Consider the following 6622-nt stretch of genomic DNA (forward strand, 5'->3'; position numbering starts at 1 on the left):
AATCCTTGATCGCTCCATACCCACATGGATAACGGTATTTTTAATAATTCATAAAGTGGATTTGAAATTTAAAACATATCCTAATAATTCTATGATTTAATCTATCAACTTGCAAGATCTTGGAGAGAAAAAGCTTGTATTAGTCTGCAGAATCCTCAACGTTTCAAAGGACGCAGTGGATCAAAAGAAAAAAGGAAGTAGCCAGAAATTAGGGGTCAAAAATAACTCCAAGAAATGAAACTTTTATTGTTCGTAGAGGATGACATGCGGGACCCATGAGCCAGCAGCTTACTCAACGTTTCAAAGGCGGCATGAGATCGAAAGAAAAAGGCAAGTGACTAAATATCAGGAGCCAAAAATAATCCAAGAAATGAAACTTATTGTACATAGAGGATGACATGCGGGTCCCATTTTGCAGCAGCGGTTTCAGCGTTTCAAATGCGGTTTGAGATCAAAAGAAAAAGAAAGTAGCCAGAAATTAGGGGGTAAAAAACTCCAAAAAAAGAAAGTTGATTGTACATAGAGGATGACATGCGGGTCCCGTGAGTCAGCAGCTTACTCAACGTTTCTAAGGCGGCAGGGGATCAAAAGAAAAAGGAAATAGCCAAAAATCAGAGGGTTAAAAAAAACCAAGAAAAGGAATTTTATAGTACATAGAGGATGACATGCGGGTCCCATGAGCCAGCAGGTTCCTCAACGTTTTCAAAGGCCGCTGGGGATCAAAAGAAAAAGGCAAATAGCCAGAAATTAGGGGTAAACAATAAATCCAACAAAGGAAAGGTTTATTGTTCATAGATGCTGACATGTGGGACCCATGAGCCAGCAGCGTCAAGGCAAGTGACCAAAAATCAGGTGTAAAAAAATCCAAGAAAAGAAACTTTATTGTACATAAAGGATGACATGTGGGTCCCATGAGCCAGCACCTTACTCAACGTTTCAGATGCGGCTTGAGATCGAAAGAAAAAGGAAAGTGACCAAATATCAGGAGCTAAAAATAATCCAAGAAATGAAACTTTTATTGTACATAGAGGTTGACATATGGGTCCCACTAATACAAGCTCTTTCGCTCGAAGATCTTGCAAGTTGATTGTACATAGAGGATGACATGCGGGCCCCATGTGTCAGCAGCTTACTCAATGTTTCCAAGGCGGCAGTGGATCAAAATAAAAGGAAATAGCCAAAATCAGAGGGTGAAAAATAAATCCAACAAAGGAGAGGTTTATTGTCCATGGAGGCTGACATCTGGGACCCACGAGCCAGCAGCGTCCTCTACGTTTAGAAGGCGACTGGGGATCGAAAGAAAAAAAGGCAAATAGCCAGAAATTAGGGGTACAAAATAATTCCAAGAAAGGAAATGTTTATTGTTCATAGAGGCTGACATGTGGGACCCATGATCCAGCAAAGTCTTCAACGTTTCAAAGGCGGCAGGGGATCAAAAGAAAAAGGAAGTAGCCAGAAATTAGGGGTGAAAAATAACTCCAAGAAAGGAAACTTTTATTGTTCATAGAGGATGACATGCGGGACCCATGCTCCAGGAGCTTCCTCAACGTTTCAAAGGTGGCATGAGATCGAAAGAAAAAGCAAGTGACCAAATATCAGGACCCGAAAATAATCGAAGAAAGAAATTTTATTGTACATAGAGGATGACATGCGGGACCCATTTAGCAGCAGCGGCCTCAACGTTTCCAAGGCGGCAAGGGATCAAAAGAAAAAGGAAGTAGCCAGAAATCAGGGGGTCAAAACAAAATCCAAGAAAAGATATTTTTCAATTGGGCTGCATCTTGCCATCTGGGCCTTCGAACTATCGTGCTGGACGCCTTTTGACTCGTACAATTTCAGCCCACTACAAAACATGAAAGTCCTATGTTTCGCAAAAACAAAAAACAAGGAGATTCATGTAGGATAACGTTGCATAGAAAACAAAAATTTTCCTACCGCGAACACGCAATCCAAGCCAAGATGCAATCTAGAAGACGGTAGCAACGAGGGGGTATCGAGTCTCACCCTTGAAGAGATTCCAAAGCCTACAAGATGAGGCTCTTGTTGCTGCGGTAGACGATCACTTGCCGCTTGCAAAAGCGCGTAGAAGATCTTGATCACGATCGGTTTCGGCGCCACGAACGGGCAGCACCTCCGTACTCGGTCACACGTTCGGTTGTTGATGAAGACGACGTCCACCTCCCCGTTCCAGCGGGCAGCGGAAGTAGTAGCTCCTCTTGAATCCGACAGCACGACGGCGTGGTGTCGGTGGCGGTGTAGAAGTCCGGCGGAGCTTCGCTAAGCTACGCGGGAAATATGAAGTGGAGGAGCAAAGCTAGGGTTTGGGAGGGGGTGGCCGGCCACTCAAGGGGGGCGGCCAAGCTATGGTCTTGGGGTGGCCGGCCCCCTCCCTTGGCCCCTCATTATATAGGTGGATCCCAAGTGTTGGTGTCCAAGTCTTCGAATAAGACCCGAAACCAAAACCTTCCATAGGAGGGGGCAAACCTAGCCCAACTAGGACTCCCACCCAAAGGTGGGATTCCCACCTCCCATGTGGGGGTGGCCGGCCCCCTATGGTGGAGTCCACTTGGGACTCCACCCCCACTAGGGCTGGCCGGCCATGGAGGTGGAGTCCCTTGTGGACTCCACCTTCCTTGGTGGTTTCTTCCGGACTTTTCTAGAACCTTCTAGAACCTTCCATAGAACCTTCCGTGACATTTTATTCACATAAAATGACATCCTATATATGAATCTTATTCTCCGGACCATTCCGGAACTCCTCGTGATGTCCGGGATCTCATCCGGGACTCCGAACAAATATTCGAACTCCATTCCATAATTCAAGTGCTACCATTTCAACATCCAACTTTAAGTGTGTCACCCTACGGTTCGAGAACTATGCGGACATGGTTGAGTACTCACTCCGACCAATAACCAATAGCGGGATCTGGAGATCCATAATGGCTCCCACATATTCAACGATGACTTTAGTGATCGAATGAACCATTCACATAAATTACCAATTCCCTTTGTCTCACGATATTTTACTTGTCCGAGGTTTGATCTTCGGTATCACTCTATACCTTGTTCAACCTCGTCTCCTGACAAGTACTCTTTACTCGTACCGTGGTATGTGGTCTCTTATGAACTCTTTCATATGCTTGCAAGACATTAGACGACATTCCACCGAGAGGGCCCAGAGTATATCTATCCGTCATCGGGATGGACAAATCCCACTGTTGATCCATATGCCTCAACTCATACTTTCCGGATACTTAATCCCACCTTTATAGCCACCCATTTACGCAGTGGTGTTTGGTGTAATCAAAGTACCTTTCCGGTATAAGTGATTTACATGATCTCATGGTCATAAGGACTAGGTAACTATGTATCGAAAGCTTATAGCAAATAACTTAATGACGAGATCTTATGCTACGCTTAATTAGGTGTATCCATTATATCATTCACACAATGACATAACCTTGTTATTAATAACATCCAATGTTCATGATTATGAAACTAATCATCCATTAATCAACAAGCTAGTTTAAGAGGCATACTAGGGACTTCTTGTTTGTCTACATATCACACATGTACTAATGTTTCGGTTAATACAATTCTAGCATGATATATAAACATTTATCATAAACATAAAGATATAAATAATAACCACTTTATTATTGCCTCTAGGGCATATCTCCTTCAGTCTCCCACTTGCACTAGAGTCAATAATCTAGTTTACATTTGTAAAGATATAACACCTTGGTCTTCTGGTGTTTTATCATGTATTGCTCACGGGAGAGGTTTTTAGTCATCGGATCTGACACGCTCAGAAACGTATGTATTTTGTAATTCATTTGCGTCTCAACGCATCACTCATTTCCAAATGAGTTGGCATTATATATGTTTGATCTTCTGGTGGAACCTTAATTCCGCTGTCTGAAATATGTCACTTATATTGTCACACACAATATAGCTTCAAAGTTCTGACTCTGTCGGAACTACACCAAGTTCTCAAAGAACCTCTTGACTTAACATCCTTTGTCATTGTCAAAACAATGACATACTCTGCCTTCTTTTGTAGAATCTGTCACAATATTTAGAACTCTTCTAAATCTAGCATAGACAACTTCCAGCTCATTGTGCTACCTTTTAAACAACACTTCGTCTAATTTGAGATTGAAATTATATTTTATATGTGACAAAACCAATATCGGTGTAACACCTTACAGCGATTTGTTTGTCATTTCTTCATACAAAAATATATATATCCTTAGTTCTTCTAAAGTACTCAAGGATATTCTTCTGTCGTCCAATGATCATCATATGAATCATTCTGGTATATGCTCATAACACTTTATAGCACATGATATCTGATTGTGTACATATTATTCGTGATCTATAATCACTCATGTGTTTTTACTCATTGAGTGTCAGATACACTCAAGTCTTGTTAAACCTTCACATGACAAGAACATTTTCTTAATATTTCTATATTGAACTACTTCAATATCCATCATATGTACTTTGATTTAAACTTATTTATGTGTTTCAATCTATCTTCATAGATCTTGACACTAAATTTGTTTCAGTCCATATCCTTTCATTGAAGTTAATTCTCAATGAAACCTTTTAATCAAGTATATAATTACATCATTTATAACCAACTATATGTCACCTACATAAAGTATTATAAATGTGTCTTAGCGCTCCCACTTAATTTCTTGCAAATGCAAGCCTCTTCATTGTCTCTGATGAAATAAAAAACTCTTTGACTATTTCATCTGGTGAAGATTCCAACTCCGTGATACTTACTTCATCCAATTGAAGCTTGTATACCTATCTAGTATTCCACGGACCAGCAAAACTCTTGGTTGTATCTTGTATACATACTTCTGTTAAGTAGTGTATTTTGCCATCCTACTAGCATATCTCATAAAAGAAATATGTAGTGATTACTAGAATAATCCACATAGACTATAAGCATTGCTACGGAAGATCTAATCTTATCGTATTCAACTCTTTGAACTTTGTAAGTAAACAATTTTTCGACAAGTCAAGCTTTCTTCAAGGATATTTCATCCAAGTCTATCAATTTCATAGATCCATTTACTTTCATAAAGTATTCATCTATCTTGGATTTCATGGCGCATGGCCATTTTAATGGAGTCAGGGCCCATCATAACTTCTTTGTTTTGTAGTTGGTTTATCATTGTTCAAAATCAATCCTTTGTCCACAAATCATTTATTTGATCGCAAAGTAAACCATACCTACAAGGTTCAATATGTACTTCGATCTCCATGGCTAAAACACTTTGTAGTCATGAGAGCCATGATCGTCGTGGCCGCTTCCGAAACCAATTCCGATGTTGTGCTACTCTGATCATTATGCTCAGGTTCATAAACCTTATCAAATTATATTGTCCTCCCACTCAAATACTTCACTCGAAACAATTTCTCGGAAATAAGAAACATTGACAAACACTTTTGTATTTGTCTCGTGGGAAGAATTCCCAATTAAATCTCTGGGATAACCAACAAAGGCATTCATCCGATTTTGGTTGACTATTAGGGTTTATACCCATGCCATAACTTGTATGGTGTCATTTCAACGGATCATGATGATGCTCTATTCAGTGTAAAAGCGGTAGTCACTAAAGCATAATCCACAAAAATATAATGGCATCAATATTTTATCTCATCATTGATCCAACAAAGTTTGGATATATCTCTTGGATACTTCATCATCACTATGATACTCCAAGAAACGTAAGTTGTAGAACAATTTCATAACTCTCTTAGATGTTCGCTAAAACTCGTAATTCAAATATTTCCACCATGATCCAATCATAGATATTTGATTTCTATTACGATGATTTCCACTTCATGCTGAAATTTATTTGAATCCTATTCAAATATTTCAAACTTTTCCTTATTGAATATATCCACATATATACTCAATTCATTGTTTGAAAGTTTTCATGAAGTAGAAGAATCTTCCGCACACAACTATGCCCAGTGAACCACATATATCATTATGTATGTTTTCACTAAGTTAGTTGCCCGTTCAACTCTTCGGCCTATGAACGGTATTTCAGTCATTACTTTTTAGAAAAGATTTTGCAAGTGCCAAACGATTCAACAAATCGAATGACTCCAAAAATCCATTTGCATGGAGTTCCTTCATGCGATCCTTTCTAACATGACCTAAATTGCGGTTCCACAAATAAGTGGAATTCAAATCATTTGCCTTATGGCATTTTAGCGTCAGTGTTATGTATGTGTGTTTCACCATTAAAATTTATAATAACTTATCCATCGTACATGGATTAATGTCATAATTTAAACAACTCATTGTTTTCATTTGACCAGAGCAAAATAACAATTATTAAGTTCTTTATTATAAATTCTAAGGGCTAGATAGAATGCCAACGATGAACACAATAACACTTTATTTTTGTTCAGGCGTGCATTCCTATCATATTCCTTGTCAGATCACTTAGGCCATTGTATTCTTGTATTGCGTTGTTTTGTATGACACTTCATACCAACCAATATGGTACTAATACCCAAGAAATTCATTGTGTGACTTAACTAGGAATACAACCATAACATGTATATCATTTATATACACCTGAGCTAG

The sequence above is a fragment of the Lolium perenne genome, chromosome 3, assembly GCF_019359855.2.
Source record: "Lolium perenne isolate Kyuss_39 chromosome 3, Kyuss_2.0, whole genome shotgun sequence".
Taxonomy (NCBI): Eukaryota; Viridiplantae; Streptophyta; class Magnoliopsida; order Poales; family Poaceae; genus Lolium; species Lolium perenne.